This window comes from Lynx canadensis, chromosome A2 (genome assembly GCF_007474595.2).
Source record: "Lynx canadensis isolate LIC74 chromosome A2, mLynCan4.pri.v2, whole genome shotgun sequence".
NCBI lineage: Eukaryota > Metazoa > Chordata > Mammalia > Carnivora > Felidae > Lynx > Lynx canadensis.
The window spans coordinates 123,591,374-123,603,866 of NC_044304.2; the positions used below are offsets into that span (position 1 = coordinate 123,591,374).

At 37.2% G+C, this 12,493-nt stretch overlaps 1 protein-coding gene across 1 annotated transcript in view; it reads left to right on the plus strand.

Annotated features, from left to right (window-relative positions):
- Positions 1-12,493, plus strand: part of BBS9 (Bardet-Biedl syndrome 9) — a 456,168-nt gene that overhangs the window by 46,891 nt on the left and 396,784 nt on the right. The window lies entirely within an intron of this gene.

Below are 12,493 nucleotides of genomic sequence, written 5' to 3' on the forward strand. Positions count from 1 at the left end.
TGAGTTACCCAGGTGCCACCATACAGTGATTTTAAACCTCTGCGCATTTTATATTCTGGGGAAGCCCTCTTGAGCTGCACATAGGGTATGTCCAGTCACAGCTCAGGATGTCTGGTAACAGTGTCTGCAGGAGAATGGGGAGTACCCTGTATCAGTACTCCAGGACTGATGGGGAGTATCCTGTGTCAGTACTCTGGGACTAATGGGGAGCATGTATAATAGCACTTCTGCTAGTCATCAGTGCCTTTTGCTTGTTCTTGCTACTTTGCCTTTTCAGGTTCCGTTTTCAGCCTGTATACTTGGACCATCGCTTGTAAATGACTTTGTTCAATGAAATTTGAGATTTCCTTACATGAAGTCATCTCTGAGGGCCTTTTTGGATCTTTTCCTTTTACATCCTGGTCGTATTATGTGGATCATCCACTGATTACTTGAGATTTGGTAGATGACACCATAACCATGTCTCAGTTGATAACAAATTGTCTCTCAATTATGATAATGTTGTATTTCATATATATGTATATATTGCTAGGGTTTTGTTTGTTTCTGTTTGTTTCAGTTTTGTAGCCTCCTGTATCACCCTGTCATTGATTCTTGTTTTGTTTAATTCATACATTTATTAAATTGCTCAGTAGTGTGAAATGTTTTCAGAGGACTTTCTTCTGACTCTAGGTTTTGTTTTCTTTCCATGTATTGTTTGTATGTTATCTCTGTCACTCTCCCTGCTATTTTCCTATACTGTGTTTGTGGATTTACCAGGCCAATCTCTTTTTATCTTGCTCAATCCTAGCCTGGCCAACTCTGTCTGGGCCAGCTTGCTTTTTATGGTGCTGGTGAATTTTCCTTCCTTTTGCTCCCAACCAGTCAAAGACAAGTTTGTTTTCCTTTTTCACACCCTGATTTGAGAGCTATATATGGCTCAGTGTCTCTGCCTGCTTCTTGTCTGTGGGGGAAGTATGGATGGGAGAGGAGGTGGAGGGGGTATCTGTGGCTATGGAAGCCTTCCTGGACAATCTGGCTTCAGCCCTGTCTTTTGTGGTTTTCTGAGGTATCTTGAATCACTGTTCCCTCTACCTGGATGGTCTGTAACTTGTTATCTTGGAAGGTAGGGAGGATGTTCTCAGACTTTGGATCTTCTCTGTGGCTTCCTCACCAGGTTTCCTCAGAGTCAGCTCCATTTGCTCCTTCTTCTGTTTGACTATCTCACCAGGCTCCATTTCCATTCCCCCCTTTCTTTCTTCCTGTCACCCCCTTCCCCCTTTTTATTCTGGTTCCTTGTGGGTGTGTGTGAAGCCTCATGTGGCATTTCCATCTCTAGCCTGTCTTCCACTCCTCATCATTGTGGAGATCTTTAACCTGGCTGCTGTTTTTATGGTCTGTGGCTTTTACTGTTACCTTTATTTTTGCACAAAAACACCAACATGGTAAAATTTATTTTTCTTATCTCATGGAAAGGGACTGTAGTGAAGGTAGTTGTTTTTCTGGGCATTTTGATTTCTCCAGGCTGTCTACATCCCCTCTGGATCTTTCTCTAAATTAGAGAATTTTAGTAAGGTTTTCAGAATTTTGGTTATTCATGACCTCATCACCCCTCCTCTTTAAGTGGAGTCTAGTTAGCACCTTCACAAAATGCACAAAGTCTAGCCCTGAAGATTCTTGGAAACGTACTTTTCTTGATGATCATCATTTTTTGAAGATATGGGATGAGGTTGGGTCTTTTCCCTTGTTTCACTGCTGCTGGTGTATATTTCTTATGCTTTGTCATTGGCTTATTTACTTGTTTGTTTAATCCACAGTGTTATATTTTTGAAAGTGTTTTTTGAAAATAGTCCTTGGGCTGCCAGATTTGAAAAATGGATGTTTATCATAAAAATTCTTGTGGATTCAACAGTTCAATTGTTTGGATGATGCTGGTAGACATCTGGATAGATAATCTTTTATTTTTATGGTGTGGGCTATTTATTTAGTACAGATTATTGTACATGATGTGATAAAGTACAGATGAAGTACATGATGTGAATGTCTTTTCACCATATTATTCTAGGGTTTTATGTTGTGTGTGTGTATTTTAATGTCAAATTGTTCCTTTCCTGTATAATTTATTCTGTTTCCTCTAAGCTTAGAAAGTTCTGTCATCAGAGTTTTAATGTTTTTGTCTCCTGTGGATTGATCTTCTAGCAGGAATGTTTATATTTATTTATAGAGAAGACTGTGTGGAGAGAATGCTACTGTTTATTATCTCCTATATGTTGTGCTATTGTATTTAACCCTGTAAGATAGGTAACTTAATAATATTTCCCACATTGGGAAATAGAAACTCAGATAAGATAAAGATCTTGCTGCAGATCATACCTGGGCATAGAGAGGCTTTGAATCCAGAGTTGTCTGATTCCAAAGCTCATGTTCCTTGTAATACATTACCACTTATTCGACTGCCTTCCAAGTCAGAAAGAAGGTCTGTGTGAATTCTTTGAGAGGAAGGAGAGGGTGGCTTTTCTGTAAGCTTAATGAGGGCAGAGACCATTTCTTTTGTTCATCATGTGCTAATGTCTTGTGCAGTGCTTGGCACATAGTGGGATAAGTAGTATTTGTTGAGTGAATGAACCAAAATAGACATGTGGTTGGGCAGAACTGATGTTATACACATCAGGTTTTCAAGGTTACTTTTCAGAAACAAATGTTACCACAGTGCACTCATTCTAATCAGCTTCTGAGTTTTGTTTTCTTCTTTAGCAAGCACATGTTGACTAACTGCTACAGTGCATGGGTTATAGTAGTTACCCTAGTGGTAAATGTGGAGGTGAGTACTTGGGCCTCCTGGATTCACCTTTACACAAAATTATTTCCCCATATGCCAGTGAGGCAGTATTTATACCGGCCAAGCTTACCAGTAGAAATACTGACCTTTTTCATCGATTTGGAGTTTTGTTTCTATACATTATTCATCCTTTTGTTACCAATATGTTTTTTTTTTTTGCATAAAATGTGATATTCAGGATTATTGAGTATTAATGATAATATTCACAAATCAAAAAAGGTTTTGGTTTTTAATAATTCTTTAAATTCTTAGATATTTAGCATAAAAGACATTTCTTTGTCTCTTTAACCCTAACCCTCTTTATCTCTCTTCTCTCTGTGCCTGTGAGAGCTTATTTTCCTTGAATTCCTCCATTTCTCTTATTATACTTTGCTTTTCTTCACCTAATGAAACTTCGGAAAAGTAGAATTTTTATCAAGGAAAGTTTAAAGTTAGATTGTAGACATAATATGGGCATGGTATGGACTATAAAGGTCTGATAGCACAGTAGTCCCACATTTGCGATTGAAGTGGAAAGAAAATGCTGTATATAAAAGGTTCAGTATGTTTGGATGTAATTGTCAGTAAAGGAGGTGAACAGATTTTACTAATAATATATACGAGCATGGTGGAATACTTTTTAAATCGTCAAATGACTTCTATAAGCTTGTATGGGATTATATTGTCACATAAATAAAAATTCATGCATTCTTTGGAATAAAAAGCCCGCCAAAGAAAACAGTGAACTGAAGAATAAGTAAGTCACCTTTTGCCTCATCTTGAGGCAACCCTAGATAATCAGATTCTCAGCCTTCAAATAACTTCTAATTGTCTAAACTGAAGCTTTTTTTCTTGTCTGCTAAGGAAATGTATTAGTGGCCACATGTGGTTGCTGAGAGGCTGTGCTTCCCAGAGCCGTCTGGATTCTTTGATAGTCATCCAGAGAGTGAATTGATATGCTCAGCTGGGGTGAATGAACAGCCAGAACACAGTCTTGCTTTTTTGTATGGGTATATTAGTGCTAATAAAAGATTAATGCTATTTTTCTTATAGGGAATCAACAGATAATGTTTTGATAACCCTTGTCTCACCAGTGAACCATATGGCCCTTATTTTCTAACAGATATGGTTGAAATGTTAGAGAATAATGTTAGAAAAGGATCCCTATGGCGTGCTGGCTCCTATTCCTTGCCTAAGCATTAAAGTGTAGGTGTTTTATAATATTGGAGAACGTCCCTCATTTGTTTTTAAGATCCTTTATGGATCCACAGTGAGAAGTCGGAAGATCAAGGGGATAATAGGATTGATTCTCATCCTGTGCTGGGTTTTCTCATATATATGGTATTCATTTATAAAATCTTTGGTCCAAGACCCATAAAACAATGTTACTTTCAAATAGCGTCTTCCTGTATATTACATTGTATAAAACCTTTAGTTCCTGGGGGAAAGTTATAAAGAGGGTTCCCTGTAGTCTGCAAATTCATTTTTTACGTGATCATTTAAAGTTGTTACTTTTCCTGAAAGGTGAATTCTGATTCCTTCTATATATATATATGCTATAGAAATTGGTGGTTAAATGTCTCCTTGCCTACTGTGGCTAAGAGGGGAAGGGCTAAAAAGAATATTTTAAGTTTCTTAGTGTTGTTTGAAAAAAACAATAATTTCTTTCATGGTGGCTGAATGCCAAGGCTGGAAAAGTGTTATGGAAATGTTTGTGGTCAGGACTGCCTTTGACAAGAGAAAGGTTAAATATGGTAGTTTTGATAGGATTTGACAGCCATTTTTGATATCTATATATCTATATATATATATATATATATGTTTCATCATGATTCCCTTCTTAACAGTGGAGTAACTGAGCTATTAAATATTTTACTCAATTGAGAAGGAAAATGATTACCATAAAACTACTTTACTTAAATGACACTATGATATAAAATGTTCCAACAGTTTAAAATATTCATCTACAAAACTTATTGCCATGGGAAATGAACAATCCTCCTCTACCCCCCAGTCTTTCTTGAATTAAATTGATTCAGTAACCCTTTTTCATTCTATCTGGCAACTCTTGCCTGCAGATTTAAATTCTAAAACACAGGGTAGAGATATACGTTAATGCTTAATATGAAAAACAAATGTTTTTTGGCTACTACCAGGTTAAAGTTATTTTAAGAGTACATTAGTAGTACTCTGGGTAGAGGATATCTATCTATCTATCTATCTATCTATCTATCTATTGACATACGTGTGTGTGTGTGTGTACATATACGCAATAATATATGCAATAAACTTTAATTAGATTATCTTTTTGATGTACCTTTGGGTGGTTTCCAGTTTTCTACTAATGTGAATAAAATTGCTGTGAACATTCTTATATAATTCTTTATGTGGACAGTATAAAAATTAGGGTGTTTACATATGTAGGATGATATAAAAATTACATTGCTAATTTTTTTCAATTTTTTCACTGTTATAAAATTTTAAGTACTCAAAAATAGCAAGAATAGAGGTCTTATATTAGTGGGCATGCTTTGCATGGAAAAATGGTATCATATGTAATACTTCTTAAACTTCTGAAGATCTAAAATTTGCACCATCAGTATTTCATACAGTACATAACTTAAGTCACTTCTGCCTAATTTAGAATATCAGAAATGATAAGCTTGGTATATCAGAATAAGTCCTCCCATATTATATTAATTTCAACTGTATTTGTGCCTAAGCTAAAAGCAAGCAGGGTTTTAAAGCCAAATTTCCTTACATTGAAATTTGTGAATAAGAAACCATTTCTAGATCTTTGCTAAAATAAGACAGTATTATTTAATATGGAAACAATAACTGAGAAACTAATTTGGAAAGTTATATTCATGATTTTAGAGTACTATGAATATAAAATGTATGAATGGAAAATTAAGATTTCATATGGCTTTTTGCAGCTGGTTGATTAAGTCCTATACAGTTCATTGTCTTAAAGATGAAATTTGTACAAGGTTTTGGAAGGCAGGAGTTGTATATTAAAAGTTCTTGTTTCAAAGGTAGTACAAACTGGTTTTTAACAATCTATCATCTTTCATTTACCAAAGGAAATATGTAAAAAGAAAAGGAAAAGGTTCAGTGGGAACAAAACATTGAGATGATGAAAAGCTACATGGAAAGTAAAAAGACTTTGGAAAGACTACTAAAATGAAACTAACATTTTTCCTCAACAATCTGTCTGAATTCATTTTGCTTTCATTATATATCTAGCCTGGAGGCAAAGTATGTTGAGCATTACAACAAAGAGGGTGTTATAAGGAGGGCTTTAAAAAAAATAATAAAGTATAACATATGTGTAAACCATGCAACTTTGTAACAGGAAACTTTATAATAAGGGAGGACTGTGCTTAGCTTTTCCACAATTTTGGAAGAATGAGTTTTATTAGGTGTTAGACAAAGAAATTATCAACTGACTTTTATGCTGTAAGGTTGAAAGATTTGTTATGACCATTCCTAGACTTTAGCAGTGGTTTTAATGTGGGTCCTGATATATTAGAAACAGTGCCTAGCACTGTTAATATGTCTACCGTTGCTAGTTCTCTTAAGGAATATGATGTTTAACTTTGGCCTTTCAGTGAAAGATTATTCAAAATCCTGTTATTCTGTGGTTTTTCTCAGCAGTATTAGGCTGTTCTTGAATTGATCAACACATAATATAATTTGGGAACCCAATCAATGGTTCTTTTATTTTTGAAAGATGGTGACAAATTCTTTTGAAACTTGGGAAATTGGCTCCATCATTCATCCCTTACTCTTTGCTTTTCCTGCCCAACTTCCTAAAAACTATTGTTTTGATGTCAATGTGTAGAATAGATTATCTATAGGGGAATCAGTGTGTATTAATTATATTGGAATAAATGTAAGCTTGACAAATGATATGAGTTAGTAGGCACTGTGCCTAATAGGTTATTCAGTTAATGAGGACACTAAAATTAGGGACCTCTAACATGCCAGAACCATATTTCTTGTAAATTTCCCCCAGTTTTGAGATTAACTGGCAATGGCTATATTTTTCTGGCTTTTTAAAGTCTAATATATTATGGTAGAGTTTTAGGATTTATATAGTGCTTATTATAGAATAGTTGAGCTCTTTGTATTTATCACACTGTTATTGAAGTGAGCTAGAGGAGTAGAAATAAGTCTTTTACCTTTTGGTTTTTCAGTAATCTATCTTTTAAAATATTATTCCATACTCATTTTCCTGTCTTCTCTCTCTCACTTAAAAATGATTACATACCATGCACATTTATGTACTGTTTTCATTGAAGGTGGGGGACTTTAATGACACCCTTTAATATCCAATCCACTGCAGGGATGTTAGAAAATCTGGGTTGACGTTTCTAGGTTTAGGAGAGAGATGTTAGAGGTATGTTAGCAAGTTATATTATTACATATTTAAAAATAGACCATTTATTTTAAACCTTGTAAGATCACAGAATAACTTTTAATCATGTGCAATTCATTTGACAAAAAGTCAAATAGTACAGACAAGCTTATGAAGGCATCATTTCCCCCCATCCCCTGCTTTTTTTTTTTTTTCCTCATGGTTAACTCTTTATCTCTAAATAATGTGATTACACCACTGTTATTGGATTCATCATATTTAGGTTTTGTCTATTGATGTACCACAGTGATCAAGAGTTTTGATTAATGACACATCCTTTCTCGTATCCTTTTTCCAGTTAGATCACTATCTAATTTCCAATGCTGCTCTCACTTCAACTACAAACAGGATACTCAAACTCCTATTTCTTTTTTTTGTTGTTGTTGTATTAAAAATTTTTTTTATAAAAATTTTTTTTAACATTTTATTCATTTTTGAGAGTGAGTGAGAGAGAGAGACAGAGAGAGAGAGAGAGAGAGAGGAAGTGAGAGAGTGTGAGCAGGGGAGGGGCAGAGAGAGAGGGAGACACAGAATCTGAAACAGGCTCCAGGCTCTGAGCTGTCAGCACAGAGCCCAACATGGGGCTCGAACCCACAAACCGGGGGATCATGACCTGAGCCGAAGTTGGCACTTAACTGACTGAGTCACCCAGGCACCCCAAACTTCTGTTTCTTATTCCATCAGCTTTCAATCCCTTGATTCCACATTTTGTAAAACGGACACGTTAGCTATTTTATCTATACAATTATTACTGTCTACCTTAAGTCTCTCAACTTCTGTCAACTCCACCTTTATTATTCTTGCTTTGTCAAGAGTAGTAATATGTACCTACTGGTTTGTAATTACAACTAAATCTTCTGTGACTTCTCTATAGATGATTCTAAAAGTTAAACTACATACTTTTATGTATTTTATGTAAATATTGTTCAGTATAGTATACCAGGATCATATTTCCTTCTTTATGATTACAATGTCCTGTGCTACTCAAAGGAAAATGTTTTAGGGGATTCTTTTTAAAAAAATCCTACATTTCACTTCACAGCCTTGTAATTTCTCAAGTTTTCTAGGTTTTCAGTCATACTGTTGAATTTGAATCTGTCAATTCCTTCTGCTTCCTATCTTCCTGTTATCTGGAGGTATGAGATTTTTCTTTCCCCTGGTTTTTTACTTTTGAATTATCTAATTTTGTCCTGGAGTAATTTTTATTTGGTGGTGGTGGTGGTGGTGGTGGTGGTGGTGTGTGTGTCTTGGGCTTTTCTTATTGCTGGCCTTCCTCAAATATCTTACTGTCAGTTTTTCTTTGAGGGCTAATCAATAGAAAGAGTAGGTACTATGAAAGTTGGGTTGGGCTTTTGACCAGCTGGCTTAGCTTTAAAGTGAGGGGATGAGGAGCTAGTGTAAATTAGGGATCTTCAAATGTCAGAATGAGGAGAAAAGGCCTATACATTCACAGGAACTAGCACCAGTATTAATTACTATAGTTCTTCTCAGACAGGTCAATATTTCTTTCTTTCTTCTTTTTTTAGGTTTATTTATTTATTTTGAGGGGGTGGGGAGAGCAGAGAGAGATGGAGAGAGGGAATCCCAAACAGGCTCTGTGCTTCCGGTCTAGAGCCCCATGTGGGCGGGCTCAACGCATGAACTGCAAATGAGCCAAAATCCAGAGTTGGATGCTTAACTGACTGAAGCACCCAGGCACCCCAGGTACATATTTCTTTAAAGAGAAAAACCCTTCTCTCTCTCTGTTTTGTTTTGAGGACGATGGGCAGTAAATACCTAGTTTCTGAATATATGACAAGTGGGAAGAAGGAAGGAAAGGAGACAGTTGGCTAGCTGGCCATCCTTGGCTATCTACATATTTAGTCATTTTTTCAAGACATTTTTAAAAAAAATTTTTATTTTTTTATTTTTATTTTTATTAAAAAAAATTTTTTTTTTTTACGTTTGTTTATTTTTGAGACAGAGAGAGACAGAGCATGAACAGGGGAGGGTCAGAGAGAGAGGGAGACACAGAATCTGAAGCAGGCTCCAGGCTCTGAGCTGTCAGCACAGAGCCCGACGCGGGGCTCGAACTCATGGACCGCGAGATTGTGACCTGAGCCGAAGTCGGCCGCTCAACCGACTGAGCCACTCAGGCGCCCCTAAAAATTTTTTTTTTTTTTTTAAATTTTTTTTTCAACGTTTTTATTTATTTTTGGGACAGAGAGAGACAGAGCATGAACGGGGGAGGGGCAGAGAGAGAGGGAGACACAGAATCGGAAACAGGCTCCAGGCTCTGAGCCATCAGCCCAGAGCCTGACGCGGGGCTCGAACCCACGGACCGCGAGATCGTGACCTGGCTGAAGTCGGACGCCCAACCGACTGCGCCACCCAGGCGCCCCTAAAAATTTTTTTTAATATTTATTTATTTTTGAGACAGAGAAAGACAGAGCATGAATGGGGGAGGGTCAGAGAGAGAGACACACACAGAATCCGAAACAGGCTCCAGGCTCCGAGTGGTCAGCACAGAGCCCTACGCGGGGCTCGAATCCACGGACCGCGAGATCATGACCTGAGCTGAAGTCGGATGCCCAACCGACTGAGCACCCAGACGCCCCCAAGACATTTTTATTGAGCTATAAGTTACGTACAATTCACCTATTTAAAGCACACAATTCAGTGATTTTTATTATAGTCGCACAGTTATGCAGCCATCACCACATCGATTTTAGAACATTTTTACCAATCCAAAATAAACCTCTTACCATTAAAATGATTTTGAGACTCAGTGGACTGTGTGGAGTGGGGATAGGGTATGGTTCCCACGCAGTACCAAATAATTCTCTAGATACCAGCCTGGGGTACTACAATTCAACTCAGTTCTGACACTGTCTGGAGATAGTATCAGATTCTACAGGTTAAAGGGTCAGTTCTATAAGATTGCCCCCCACCTCCATCCCACCCAATCACTTCCCCACTTCAGATGCTAGTTGTAAACTCATGTTGGTACCTGTGCTTCTGACCCACCAGCTACAGATTGGAAGTTCCCACCACTCCCTTCTTAGACTTTGGACACCAGTCCCAAGCCCAGGTTGGTACTTATACTTCTGATGGCAGCTATAAATGAGAGGTTCCCATGACCTCCTCCTTAGATTCAATTAATTAAGTTGTCAGAGAGACAACTTACTAGATTACTGATTTTTGTTTGTTTGTTTGTTTTTTTTTTTACATAAAGGATATAACTTCAGAATAGCCAGATGGAAGAGCTGCTTAGGGCAAGGTATGGGGAAAGGGCTTGGAACTTCCATGTCTTGCCCAGGTGTGCCACTCTCCCCAAATTTTCATGTGTTCACCAACTCGGAAGCTCTCTAAACCCTGTCCTTTTGGGTTTTTATGGAGGTTTCATTACTTAGGCACAATTGATTAAATCATTGGCTGTTGGCTATCTATTCAACCTGCAGCCCCTCTCCCCTCCCTGGAGGTCAGGGGATAGGAATGAAAGTTCCAACCCTCTAGTCATATGGTTGGTTCTCCTGAAAATGGCCCCCATCCTTACGTGAGGTCCAAAAGTCACCTCATTAACATGACAAAAGACACTTTTTATTGCTCCCAACACTTAGGAAATTGTGAAAACCTTTGGACATTTCACATAAATGAAATCATACAATATGAAGTCTTTGTGATGGCTTTCTTTCACTTATGTAATGTTTTCCAGGTTTATCCATACTGTAGCATGTGTCAGTATTTCATTCCTTTTTAGTGCAGAACGGTATTCAATTGTATGGATATACCACATTATATTGATCTATTCACCAATTGATGGAAATTTAGATACTTGATGTTAACCAAAAGTCTGAGAAGAGATATTTGATGGACATTTAGATTTTCTACTTTATGGCTATTGTGATTAATGCTGTTATGAACGTTCATACACAAGTTTTCATTTCTCTTTTGGATATAAACCTAGGAGTAGAAAAGCTGGGTCTTATCATAACTCTATGTTAAACCTTTTGAGGAACCGCCAAACATTTTTACAAAGTTGCTGAACCTATTTTCATTCCTACCTGTAATGTATTAGGGTTCCACCCAAGAATGAGGTTCTCCACATCCTGGCTAATACTTGTTATTGTCCATCTTTTTGATTATAGCAACCCTGGTGTGTGTGTGGTGGCATTGCACTGTGGTTTTGATTTGCATTTCTTTGAACTGTGTGTTCCTGGGGCTAGGGCTTGTCAATTGATGTCCTTTTCTTTAGGATAGTTAGGGGACTGCCTAGCTATTTTACTGGGTACTCAGATATCTGTAGCTGTAGGTCTTTGAGGTTCTTCTTTCTCTATAGGTGGTCTTCTTTCTCTATGAGTTTCCTTAACTTCTTTCTGGGGAATGTGAGCCTAGTTTCATGGTTGGGGAGGGAATTAGAGAATTGACTATTCAGGATGGTAGACTTTTTCTTCATCCATGTATTTTCAGGTACTTGCCCCATTCCCACGCTATTCTATGTCTGGTTCCTCTAATCTGGAGTCCCTAGTTTAGTTCAACTTCTCCAGAGATTATACTTTCTTAAAAATTTTATTTTAATGTTTATTTATTTTTGAGAGAGAGAGTGCGTGCGCGAGCGAGCATGAGCAAGGGAGGGGCAGAGAGAGAGGGAGACACAGAATCTGAAGGAGGCTCCAGACTCTGAGCTGTCAGCACAGAGCCTGTCATGGGGCTCCATCTCAAAAGCCATGAGATCATGACCTGAGCTGAAGTCAGATGCTTAACCGTCTGAGCCACACCCAGGCACCCCGAGATTAATACTTTCTGTTTTGTATTACTTACATAGGTTTTTAAATAACTCTCTTGTTTTCATATCCCATCTTACTCAACTTTCTCTGGTGCTTTTACTTCCAGAGTAAAATTCCTTTTTAGGATTTTATGGACCTTGCTGTGTCCTTTTGTATGCTTTACCTTTTCTCTGTTCACTTCGCATCTTCATAGATTGTGCTTAGGCTCACCACAGGTCTTTTGATTTCTTTGAAGGAGTTTATGTCTGTTTATTTTACTCTTTGTTGTTTGGGGTGTTTTTTTTTTTTTTTTTTTTTTTTTTTTTTTTTTTTTTTTTTTTAGAGGAGAAGAGGACATAATAGTCTTTAATTAACAATCTTGAAAAAGGAAGTCATACTAGTTCTTTTGATATAATGCCTTAGAGTCACTAGTCAGGTAAAGAAAATGTGAGTGGCTGTCTCCACAGGCTCTTAATTTCTGCCCTGAGTGAAATAATAATAAAGGGGGTCAGAATGCTTGCCAGGTCATGA